Here is a 13,535-nt window from a genome sequence, read left to right as displayed (position 1 = left end):
ATTCCAGAAAGTCTTATATGCATTTATCTCTTTGGCAACAGTTTCAGACAAATGGTTTATGAAGATCATTCATCAAGGTTACGTATGTCAGTGGAAGGAAATTCCTTCTCTCCAGGGGTTAATCTGTCATCCACTGGGCCAGACTATTTTATTTTCACCAGTTCTTCATCACATGCTGTCCCAGGCAGTGATAGAACCAGCCCCTCCTTCCCAGGTGGGAAAAGGGTTTTATTCAAGAATGTTTCAGTGCCTTAGAATTAAAATACTTGGAGACCAGTTCTGGATCTTTCTTTCCTAAACTTCTTTGTGATAGTGCTCAAGTTCAAAATGCTGTCACTTCATAACCTACTACCTCTTCTACTTTTTTCAAGTTTCCTAGTAGCTCTAGATTTAAAAGATGCTAACCACTGTATCCCTGTTCATTCAGACTTCAGGTGTTTCTTAAGGTTGTTTATGTCTGAATCACATTATCAGTTCTTTGCCTTACTCTTTGGACTATCCACTGCACAAAAAGTATCCGCAAAGTGTTTAGCTCCAAGTACATCTCATTGTGGGCTACAGGTTATCCACATTTTTCCATATTTAGATGACTTTCTTAGCTTTGCAGAGTCTCTTTCATTGTCAGGAGTCTCTCACTTGGGTGAGATCCAACAGACTATTTAAAAGTCTTTTGACCCATTCACACAAGATTGTGTTTTCTGGGTGTCAGCTAATCACCTCAGTTCTAAGCGCTCTTCTGCCACAGGAAAAAACATGTATCTCTATCTAGATCTATTTCTAAGGTTTTCCACTCAGACTTTGGCCACTGCAAGGGGATACCTCAGGATTTTGGGTCTAATGGCCTTCATGATTCTCATGATAACCCTGGCAAGGCTGCACATGGGAAAGGTACAATGGTATCTGAAGTCTCTAGTACCAGCACCAACATTCTCTGTCCTTTCAAATCTCAGTGTTGGGGGTTGTCAAATTGGAAATTATTTGGTGGAGACAGCAACTATCATTAAATCCAGATCTCCTCTTGTTCCTCCCTCTTACAAAGCAGTCGGTTACCACATACACCTCAGACTTTGCTTGAGGAGCAGTTTCAGAATTGTATGAGACAGCAATGACAGATGCAAACACACAAAAATATCCTTGTTCTGATCAAGGCACTTAACTCTCTGAATTGTCTTTGGTTCCCTGGACCTCTTCAGGGTGTTACAAAGAATACCACAGTCATGTGGTACATCAGCAAGCATGCAGACTAGCCATGGTAGCTTGGGATATGGCGTCACAGCACAATCTCTCAGAAATTTTGTCAGAGTAAAATTATGTGCAGGATAAGGGCATACCCCTCACTTGTGGAAACTGGATCAAGTGGTCTTCCAAGCCAAACCCCACTAGCTGTGTACATGCATGTTGGTGCGTTTGGCTTTATTGTTCTGAATGTAACCAAAGTCATGGACCTTCAGCAACAATGTAGCTGAAATACTTGTCCTTAATGGATTATTTGCATATATCCCATGAGCCTCCATTACAAGAGTTTTAAGGTATCACACATTGAAAACTCTTGCTCGGTTGGGTTTTTCTTGCAGCTTTTAATGAATGCATTACATTTGAAGGGTTGGCATCATCCAGCATTAAGCCTAGATAGTTTCTTTGGGCAGTTGGAGGCTTTACTGCTATACAACCCCCTTTTACTTATTTGTACATACTCTTTGTAGCCAACCAAGTAGAAGATTTTCTGAATACAGCCCATATTCTTTAGTTTGGAACATGTGAGCAATATGTGTTAGGGAGCTACTGTTTCAGCATATTTAGTAGTCTTGATCATTTCCTTCCTTCCTACATCTTTTAATCAAATGTGGGAATTAGTTCATCCTTTCAAAGAACCTTTATGGCTTCAAATTTAATTTTGTCTTTGCTAATTCTTGATCCATTGCTGGTGTTACACATTCTTTTCTCATTTGTCGAGTTAAATCAGAGAGCTTTAGCCCTGCAACTCTCTTTTAAACCTCTACTTCCCTAGTGTAGAATATGCTTTCTCTTTACTTCATATATTGTCAGTTTATGTACTTGTTTGTTGATTGGTGGTTGTACATATTTAAAGGAATACATTTTGGTGGTATATAAGAGCTACTTAATGTACTGAGTTTGCCCATTTCTTTTTCCTGTGGGATAAGTTGCAGATCTTATATATACAGTTATTTTATTTTATTTTTCTATTCCTCATAAGCAATGTTTGTTGTATTTATTATTGCACTTAATCACCATTTTTGTTTGACTGTATAGTATTTTAAGGTTGGCTATTCCAGTCATCAACTATGTTTTCTGGATGCCATCTTTTTTCCTCACATTTTTTATTTATGTGATAATTACAGTTGCGTACTTACTTAAAATACATTTGTCAGGTTTCTTGCTCTTTTGGTTCCCTCTGATTCTTCATCATTTTTAAATGTGTCTTCTGTACTGTATCTTCATATTGCACACTTTCACTTCTATCAATCTAGAATCGGGCAATAACCTGCGACTGGTTTGGGTTTCACAGGATTTACTCATGGTTGATTGGGATTAATCACAGGACAAAACAAAGCCAACCATGGGTAAAGTCTTTGAAACTCATACCCAGGAGTGGTTTATTGCTATTATACAATGTCATTATGTAAGAAAGAAGTTGCTTACCTTTCTTAAATAATGTCTTTGTGTAACACAAGTTAGTGTCCACATCACCTTCACTGTAGTCAGCTACTCCTACCAGCTCATACTCTAATATACTATCCTGATAAGTATCCAGCATTAAGTGGCATGCTTCAACACTGCCATCCTATCAAAGTCTATGCTCTAAAGGCAAAAATATCCTGCCTGTCACTAAAGCCCACAATGTATTGTGAGCCTTCTTGTACTCAAACTCTGTAGGTATGCTCTGGAATGCTTTCCCACATGCTGTCAAGCTTCTTGAAGAATCAGCAAGCATTTAAAATGTATCTAAAAGAATACTTCTCAACATCCTAGCTTTGTAGCTGTACATCTCCAGGATAAGTATAACATAATATCTGTGCTTTCTTCCTCTTCTACTATACCTTTGCTCTTCTCTACTGTTACCAACTATCAGTCATCACCCACACCGCCTTCTACATATGCCTCTCTTAACTCTCTTAAAATTATCTCAACCTTTTGCTGTCCACCCTTTGTAAATAATGCTGTACTTTATATGGTGACATCTATCCTACTGTATAGTTATTTATCTAACTATGTCTGTATAGAGTATAATTGTTATAAGAAGTTTGCTATTGTACGTGTAGTTACTATCTTATCTATTTTGACATCATAAAGTGTATTTTAATTGTGTTTTACCTGATATTGTATAACTTAATTTGATTGTACTACATGTACTAGAGCTTTTCTCCCCAAGCCTTCTCTGAAAAAGGGGCCTTTGCACCCAGCCAGACATCCCCTGTCAGCTATGTAGAATAAAGAAGTAAATAATTTTAAAAGTTAAATGGAGCTTAATACATCCAAACCTTTACTACAAAATGACAGTCAGTCTTCACTGGTATACTAATATAAAATGTGTGTGTGTGTGTGTGTGTGTGTGTGTGTGTGTGTGTGTGTGTGTGTGTGTGTGTGTGTGTGTGTGTATGTGTGTGTAAAATATGGGTCTGTATCACATTAGCGAAGGTTCAACTCTGTGAACCTCCATTCATCGAAACGACAAGAGCAAACGTTCACTTCAGCAGATTTCTAAAACAGGGAATGGAATTAGTTGACCAACATTGCAATAGTCACACACACCGCAGTATGTCATACTCACCAAGGTTGGGGGCTGCACCTCCCACCAATATATATTAACTCTGAGAACCGCACTACAGTGGGGAAAAAGGCCAAATTTACTGATGTTGACCAACTAGTTCCATTTCCTGTTTTAGACATTCACTGATGTGAACATTTGTTTAAGCGAATGTTCCCTCTTGTCAGTTGACAAACGGTGGTTCATGGAGTTCAGTTATATGATATAGACCATTAAATTATGTATATAATATATGTGTCTATTGTACTAACTCTGAAACTGCCGTAACTCTGAATAAGGGAATATTCTGAGGTGTCACAATTTCATGTTTCCCTCCAGTTAGCATTTTCTTTTGTGTTATTTAAAGAATTGTAGTTCTGGTCCTAATAATTTTAGTAGATACCCATTACTATACCAATTTGTACAGCTGACTTTCCGTCCTTGTCTGTTTCAGTATCCTCAAAATAAAACCATGTTCAGCCAAGTTGAAAGCATTCAGTAGATTAAACATCAGCAGTCTCTTCCTTCAGATCTCCAGATTGTTTCTAGGCCTTGCCAGTTATCAGTATTGACCCTTTTGTCCTGTCCTTAGTAGTACTCTGTCTAGCTTTTTTACTAATATCTTAACTAGGACTTTGACTGCAACACCCAATAGTGAAATTGGTTTAGGGTTTCTTATTTCCACTAGGTCTCTTCCATTTCCTGACAGAAGCCACTATTTTTGCACTCCTCACCGAGTGCAAAATAATTCCCAAATATCCAGTCTCATTATACTTTTTACAGAGGGTTCTCTTAATTCCCCCATCATACTTAAGAAACCTGATGGGACCACATCTGGTTCCCTACTTTTCTTTCTTTTATTTTGCGTATAGATTTGGTAATTTCCACAACTATTATCTTTTCCTCAAGTTGTATCTCTTTCTCTTAATATTTGCTATAATTTTCTCCCTTCTCCCACCAGTTCCATCCCTGTAGTTGCTCCTGTTGTATACCTGGGAGTAGAACTCTCTGAAAGTACACATGTACTGCAAGTGATACAGCTGATAGGGCTGACTGAGAGAGACAGGATGAAGCAGCTGATGGCTTTCTCTCCTGTCCTAGGGGAAGACTTGAGAGAACTTGACTCTCTGCCCCCTTTTGGGAGACCAGGGGCCTCACAAGGTATGACACTTAAGAGCTTGGGGTGATAATCACATCCTGAAATGGTTGCACTAGCTGCTGCCACCACTGGGCATTGTGACTGACTAGATTACTTGCTCCTCCTTAGGGCTAAAATAAAGAATACTGGAAGCTCTGTTTCTTGAGGAGCTGGGTCTTGCCCCCTTCCCCAATGAGGGGTTATGTTGGAGCAGATGGGGGATCTGAGATGGGCAGGAGTGGAAATTGAGGGTATTTTTGGAGGCTGTGTGGGGTCAAGTGAGGAAGAGGAAAATTTTTTTTTTGTATATTTATTTGATTTCTCAGTTCACTTCCAATATGTTGCATTCCTTGTCTTTTATCCTGACTGCCTGTGGACTGATGTTGCCTGCTCTGAATTTCTTTCTTAGGATCTTTCCCCACCATCTCTCTTGTTATTCAGCAGTTGTAGATGAACTGTTTGCTTATATAATGGACATAGTTCTCGTCTCACACTCTCACCGTCACCTTTTAACAATCTCCCTCTATATTAGGTCTTTTCCAATATTTCCTCTCATATTTTCTTGTATATTTTGTCATGTTCTGGTTTTGGCCTGGTTTTCCATTTAGCTTTTTACTTTGTCCTTCTGCTGCCGTGTTCTTTTTTTATAAGGCAACATTTACTCCATCCCAGCAGTGTTCCCGTAATTGTTCCACCTTCTCTGTTTCCTTTACTAACCACAGAGGTTTTCTTGTCTCCTCCTCCTCCCACTTATGGGTCATCCAACTTCCATCCTTCTTCCCTCTTTTGCTGCCTTTTAAATCTTATTACCTTTCTAATTGCTGTGTTGTCTGTCGCACATCTTTCTTGCATGTCTGTCTCTGCTGCTTGACATATTGCAGCTTCCTTCCCCAAGAATCTGTGTAGCCTGCTGCATTAAAACATTTCTTTGTGAATGTGTATTCTTAATTTTATGAATCTTTGTTCTTCGTCACTATGTCTACCCATCCTCCAATGTATTTTACTATGATTCTGCTCCAAATTTTGATTGTGTTCTCACTCTCTACTCACTTTCTAGATGATTAGTCTTGTCCATCTCTGCTGTAAAACTGAATTCTATTCCAATGAATTGTTCCCTTGCTTCTTTATGCTTGCCCAGTGTTCAAAAAACTGAGTGAAAAAAATTCTGACCACTTGTGTTCCCTTCCTAAATAGTATCCCTGTACTCATTATTCTTCCTCCTGCCTCATGTGCTCCTCCCTCTGAAGGTTATTCACTATTCAGCTACTTTCTTGTATCCCTAATATTCACATTTGTCTCTTGCAGCAGCACTGTTTCCCCAGTACCTTTTTATCTTTCAACAGCTTTTCTTTTGTTGGGTGTTTACATAACACCCTTATGTTCTATGCATCTGTCATTGTACTTTCTCCCTGCTCACGGCCCTCCTCTCCCTCATTGTTTGAAGCATTTGCCTTATCTTCAGTCTTTCTTAGGTCTGTATAAATAAATTAATAAATGCCTTGTATTTCCCTGTGGCAGCTTTTATTTCCTATTCCTCCATATCCATCGCTTGGTAAGCACCTACACGTAGCCTCTTCCCACCCTCAGTGTGATAGAGTTGAATGGTATTGCCTGGCAATCCTTCTTCCTGTACTTATCCCTTTTTAATTTCCTCTGTTTAATTTATGCACATTATTTCTTCATTTTATTTTTCACCCTCTTCCTTTCCTAGGTTTATTACCTCTCTTCTATCCTTCTCTAAATGTGTTTTTACCCCCCCCCATACACAACCCTGTTGCTACATCTTTATCCCCGTCTTCCAATCTGTTCCAGTCCTTATATGAACTGATGATAATCTGCATTTTCTCCTCACCTTTGTCTTCTTTTTTGATCTACTACTAAACTGCATGTAGTGGAAATGTTTTCTTTCTTTCTGGCTTTTGGTCCTGCTTTTCTGTGCCTCTATTTTTATCAGTCATGCAGTGCAATGCTGTTATTCTGTTCTAGTACATGAACTACTAAGCCAGTACCAGTGATTGCAAATTTCCGCATGCAATGCTTTATTCCACAGCACTTTCTAATTATCCCTTCTGTGTTCCTTGTAACCTGACTAGCTGTTTCGAGTTAACTATGGAAATTCAGCAGCCGTCTGTATGTTACTTGCAATAGCAGAATAGTTTTTGTTTACTGTCTTCTGTACTGCTGTTTGTAATTTTTGTGTGTGTACATACATGTTCCTCCTTTTCATGTTGTTTTCTTTCTCAGATCTACTTTTAATTCCCAAACACTGATTCTCATACATCACAAGTCTGTCTTTGCCTTTCTTCATCAGCAGCTCTGCCTAGCCATTTTTACTTTATATCCAGTCATGCCATTACTCTGCTTTTTCCAATTATATTCCTTGCTTCTAAGATTTTGGGTAGGTTTAATGTTGTGCATGAAATTTAGCAAATTATGCAGAAGCAAGAGAAAGTTTTACCTTCATCTGTCATTTATTTGTCTTTGTTTACCAGGAAAATCTGACTGGACTTTGAACCCCTTTTCAGCAGAAGTCAGGGGAGAAACGCTCCAGAGTTGCAGTAATACATAAAGTCATAAAAACAGAAGCATATAATACACAAAATAGAATCATTAAACAAGTGCATAAATCTGGGAAACTTATTTATGGTAACTTGCAACCCTCTCTCATATTTATCTATTGAGCAAAACAGAAGAATATAGCAAGGGAATAGCAGAATATAAAGGTGAACCCAGTTTCTAAATAGTGCAAATTATGTTGTACGAACAGTAGAGCTGCACATCTTGAGCTATTTCCTCTGTCTCATTACTTCTAGTCAGTTTGCTGCTTCTTTTTCTGTACTTTTCTTTCCAACTATTTCTTGAGAGACTCCTACATCTCCCCTATGATGTGTATTCCTCATTTATTTTTTGTATCAGCTATTTTGTTCTAATTGCTCTTTTTGTTGCTAGGGTCACATTGCCTCTTCCATTTTGTGTCCTGCTTTGGGGCTTGAGATGTGCTTTTGCATTCCCTGTATGTTTTTTAATCACTTCTTTATTGCTTTTCCATACGGGAAAATATAACCATAAACTTTCTAAACTGTGTATTATTAGAATGACCCATAGTACTTTTAAAAATTATGAAAACACAACCCGTGTCCTACCGCATCTGCTGCAGCCTTCAAATTTTAAAATTCTAAGCTAAACAAATTCTCAGACTCTCTACCAGTACTTTGCAAAAGGTAAGTTATCAACTTTACACTGATTCCAGATCATTAGTAAGAACCTTAAAGTAACTGCTTATTTTAAATTAAGTTCGATGATGGGCTGCCATGGTGGTGCAGTGGTTAGCATTGCCACCTTATAGCAAGAGGTTCTCCAGTTCGATTCTCAGCTGGGCTGCCTTCCATGTGGAGTCTGCATGTCCTCCTTGCAGTCGAGTGGGTGTCCTCCGGGTGCTCTGATTTCCTCCCACATTCCAAAGACATGATGCAGGTGGATTGGACACACTAAGTTGGTCCTAGCTGTGTGCATGTTTGTGCCTTATGTGGAAGGTTGGCCGCCAGGCTGGCAACTCGACAACATAAAACTCCACTTCCAACCATTCCACTGTGGTGACCCCTAATGGGAAAAGCCAAAAGGAGAAGAAGCGGAAGAAGATAATCCATAAGACCAAAAATTCAAATACATTGGTAAAAAAATCTAAATTAATACCAGTAGTAGATAGATGAGCTGAGCTGCTTTATACCAAAAAGGCTTAATTTTGTACGTAACCGTCGTACATGCAACTGATGCACTACCTCAGTTACACCAGTGTCATTTACGAGGATCATCTGAGCCTAATTTTTCAGGATACAAATAACTATATAAAAGATTTCATATTGAATAATATGATTGAGTTGAAAGTATAATGTTTTATAAGATCTCGATAACTTTTAACACATTCTGCAAAGAAATGTTTGAGTGAAGTACTTTGTTCCATTCATGAATTGACTCATAAAGTATTTCCAAGATACCAGGTATAATCCTTTTATACTAAAGGGTATCCTTTCACTGCTATCTAGTCAGTGCCACATCTGGAAACCAGAACACTGTTATTAGGATGAAATTTAATATCTTGAAATACAGAAAAGATAGATTAATGTGTAAGGGACTGAAGAATAAAAAGTTTTGAATCATAGTTCCTGGAGAAGCTACAATGGGCAAAGATGATGACTTAGAAACAATCTGTATCCACTCAAAGGGTTAAAAGTCTAAAGAGTAGCTTTAAGTTATCATTTATAGGTAAAGTAGTAGAAAAGAGCTGAAGGGTCACTGTTAATTTCTTATGTTTATTAGCCCAGAATATATGAGATCTATGAGAGAATAGAGAGAAAAGGATTCCAGCTGTTTTTTATAAGTAACTCAGTACTGGGAAAACATTTTTTTTTGGGGGGGGGGGGGTCTAGTACTGGAAACCCAGCAAATTATTTAGCCATAGTTATATTTCCCAAAAGAGTTTTTGGGAAACCTTATGCCATAAAAAAAGTTTTCGAAATATTTAGAAATTTATTATACTATAGATAGCTGGGGTATTATTGTATTTCTTGTAAAGAAAATATTTAGTGCATAATTTAAGCTTAAGCAAAGTTTTGCATCCTAGAAATGAGACTGTATCACCAGTACAAGATGATGATAATTTTAATGATTTTTTTATAGTCGGTTGCTTCAGCAGTGCAAACTGAATAAGAATTTTTAGTGATTTCTCATAGGTTTCTTAAGTAAGGGATTTGATGTATTGAAAAAAATAACTTATTGATTAAGTGAAAAGGCATGTCAGTCAATTTCTTTACATCAGCAACAGCAAGCAACATGTCCTCAGCAAAAACACAAGTCTTGCACAACAGGCTATATACTCTGAAAGAGAAATCTCTTTATAGTTACGCATCACTAACGAGGAGATTAAACTTAAGATAATGTATCACACAGCAGGCAGAGCTGTCTAAGTCTGACAATATTGCTCTTGAATGACAGAACTGAAACCATCAACTGTTGTGTTGTAACGTAGAAGGTTTTGATGAGGTTGCCACTTGTAACGTGTTTATTATAGGTTTGAAACATGGATGCCAAGAAATTGGTGAATTTCTTGGCATCCCTGTCGAGAACACATAAACGGGTTATGATTGGCGGCCTGATCATAATTTTATTAGTACATGGAGATTTATCTGTTCCATGTACTACTATTCATAGAAAAAATAGAGAGGAAAAAAAGAAACGCCAGGTATTTTAATCACTTTTAAAGCCATAAACACTTAGGGGTTGCTGTGAGAAAAGGATTGTAATGCTTTCGTAGCTCTCAATGTTCCAGATTTTTGCCCCATTTGTGTGGTCTGTTCCTCGTGAAGTCGGTGGTTGACAAATCAGAGAGGATTGAAGTCAGTGAATAGTGACATACATTTGAGTTTGAGTTCCTACATTTTAGGGGAAAAAAACTTCCAGCAAGACCTCTGGGATGTCTGCCATATAATTACCGAAATGGAGTAAATCCTGTTGAAGCTTGAGGCACTCCTTTTGTATTAAAAATGAGATCAGGAAGCAAATGATCCTAGTTCTTACCATTTTGTTCTTTGCCCTTTAGCATACACTTTAGAACACTTCACTAGCCAATCAATTTGATTTGAGTGTGATAAACTAGGTATCGGAAGACTTGAATCCAGGATGTGGAGTCATCTGTGAACACTCTGGTCTGCTCAGAAATTCTCAATGTCCTTCATTCCACCAGACCAATAAAAATCCACTCTGGCTTTAATTTTGTTCATCTTCAAGTGTCGTAAAATATCACCAAGTCCCATTGTATTCATAAGTGTTCAAAACGGTTTTGGTACTAACACCTGGCACAATAAATCTTCTGCCTTGTATAGGAAAATAGTTCTTATCAAAATATGGGTACGTGATTTGACTTATCCACTTCTATTCTGCCTGCATTTTCTGTCTCTGTTTAATGTATTGTCCTTCCATTTTGCTTTCTTAATATTATCATTACTTCTCTATAAATCTGCCATATCAAGAATACTTTCCTTGGTACACCTCTGTGAAGCAGAGGGTATAGCCTCTTCACTTATGAATCACAGGTATAGGTGGTTCTTCTGGTCTTATTCCTTCCTATACGAAAGGTAATTCCTGCTAGTGATTTTGGGAATTCCATTACTTTTACCTCAGTAAGTTCTTCTCTTTAAGTACCTGTTTCTGTGAGTCTTGTTTCTGACTATCCTACTTCTCAGGTTCCCATTCTTTGTTTAGTGGAGTCATCACTATGGGTTTTCCTGTCTGTCTTCACACACATACATCCTTCATTAATTTAAAGATTGAAATCTCCTGACAAGATTTCATAACATGTGTTGTGGATTCTTAGGTCAGTACTATAGTAACTGTCCTTGTAGGCCATTTTAAGTCTAGCCTATTATTCCATTTGAGAATTGAGCCCTGCACCTTATGCCAATAGCCACACTTTTATTTTCTGCACCGACTTATTTCACTTACTTAACTGGTGGTACTTGTAACACCATTTTAGTAACATACAGGTTATTGGTCTCTTCTAGCCAAATTCAGATTTTTTTTTTTTTTTTTTTTTTTTTACCTGCCACTTTCTTTGCCATGGCTGTGTATTTTGTTGTCTCAGTATTTTATTAGGGGTATAGTCTGATCACAGGGTAATTGAACTCCCCTCTATCCTGAACTTCCAAAGTGCTTTGAACTCCGTGAAGCCTTGACCAGTTATGACATCATGTGTTAGTTTAGGTACCAAAGCTACAAAATGTCATACTTTACCCAACAGAGTTAGAATTTTTACATGTATTATATGATGTTCCTTCCTGCCTGTATGGCCACACATTTTCTACTATTGTCTTATTTGTTTTATGTCTGCAGGCATAATGCTAAGTCTGGCCATGATCCAGGAATCTTACAGCTCCTTCAGATGTTCTTAGTGTTTCACTGTTGCAGTCATAACTGTAGGGTGATCCTGCCGGCAGGCAGCCCGAGGTCGGCCAGAATCCCAAAGTCTGGGTCCGGCGTCGGCTGTACCAGCAAGCACCCTGACGTCGGAACGCAGAGGTATGAAGCTGACAGCCAACGCCATCTTCTCCAGTCTTTCTTGCCATGCGGTGGAAAGCAGCTCGCAAGTCGTTGGTTGGCGTTTTCAGACAACGTGCTTTGATTGTCTTCGGTCCGAAGTTTTCTACTTCTCTTCTCAAGCTAAGTACCCCGTTGGGGAAACTTTTTTTCTTGCTCCTCCGATGTCAGAAAAAGTTAATAATTGTATATCATGTGGAAAACAAATACCTTATAAAGATTTCCACTCTTACTGTCTACCTTGCTTAGGCCCTGACCACGACGTTTCTTGCTGTCGGTTCTGTGCCGGGTTTAATTCTCGCACTATCAAGCGTAGGTACGATTGGGCCTTGAATTATTTCGGTAGACGATTCAATTATAGGATGTCGTCGGATACTTTACCGACAACCGGAATTCCGGAATTCGAAAGAAACGCAAAGACAAGGATAGGCCTCCGAGGTCCAAACATGATATTTTGCAGCCGGAGCCAGCTTCGGGTTCGGCAGTCGTCAGTGAGGCGCTTTTGCAGCCTCTGTCGTCTGCCACTTCGGAACCGATGGCTGACATGGACTGCCATGGGGAGCCTTCTAGGCCTAGTATTTTATCTGCTGCAGGACCTTCGGACGTCACTCCTTCAGATGGGTCCGGAACCGCTGTGCAGGTACCGGCTTCTGAGGGGGTTTTCAGGCCTTCTAATATCACTATTTCTACAAAGACAAAGGCAAAGTCAAAGACTCCTGTTAAAACCAAGGGTTTCTTCACAAGCTTCCTCGGATACAGCTCCCAAGTCCCAGAAGCAATTACTTCGGATGGCTGAAGATTTACTTACAATGATTAGGGGTTCTCACCCTCCTCCAGAAAAAAGGCCTAGACAGGATATTCCTTATGATTCTTCTGATCAGGCTTCTGTGTCTTCTGTCTCTTCCTCTGACCAGGATTATTCTTTTCCTCCTTATGGGGATTCTGATGCAGAAGACTCTATTCCCTCTGCTTCTCCCCTGAAGATTTCTCTTTTGGGGAAACCTTACATGAGATGAGGGAGCATCTTCATTGGGAAGGTCAGGATTACTCTGCTTCCAAGAAGAGACTTAGGGAATTTCTCCTTCTCCCTCAACACAGACCTTTGGCTATTCCTCCTGTACTTGATATTGTGGATGATGCTTTTTCTGAAGCTAACCTAAATCCTGATTCCTTGCCGCCTGCTCCTTCTAAGCCTGATAGATTTTACAGAGTCCCTGACTCCCATCAATTCTTATTTAAGAACCCTTCTGCTGATCCTGAAACCATTTCTCAGGGTTCTAGGGCTGCTAAGGCCGCTTCTTCTAAAAATCCTATCCCCTCTGAAAAGGATTCTCGTGCCTTGGACAGGTGGGGCAAAAAGGTTTACACTTCTGCTACCCTTTCTATTAGAGCTTTAAATTGCCAGTTTCACATGTTCAAGTATCAGCAATTTCTTTTGTCTGTTCTAAAGCAAAAGCTCTCTACCTTTCCTGCATGTGCAGAGGACAAGGAATTACAGGATGTATTGCATGCAACTGAACAAGTTAGCAAACATAGTTTACA

The 13,535-nt window shown here is 38.9% G+C and overlaps 1 protein-coding gene across 2 annotated transcripts in view; it reads left to right on the top strand.

The window, feature by feature from the left end:
* Positions 1 to 13,535, top strand: part of TMEM19 (transmembrane protein 19) — a 521,036-nt gene that overhangs the window by 45,076 nt on the left and 462,425 nt on the right. The window lies entirely within an intron of this gene.

The sequence above is a fragment of the Protopterus annectens genome, chromosome 15.part0, assembly GCF_019279795.1.
Source record: "Protopterus annectens isolate FY-2018-M chromosome 15.part0, PAN1.0, whole genome shotgun sequence".
Lineage (NCBI taxonomy): Eukaryota > Metazoa > Chordata > Ceratodontiformes > Protopteridae > Protopterus > Protopterus annectens.
Note: the sequence above shows the minus strand (reverse complement) of the source record. Positions and strands in the feature narration are given on the sequence as shown.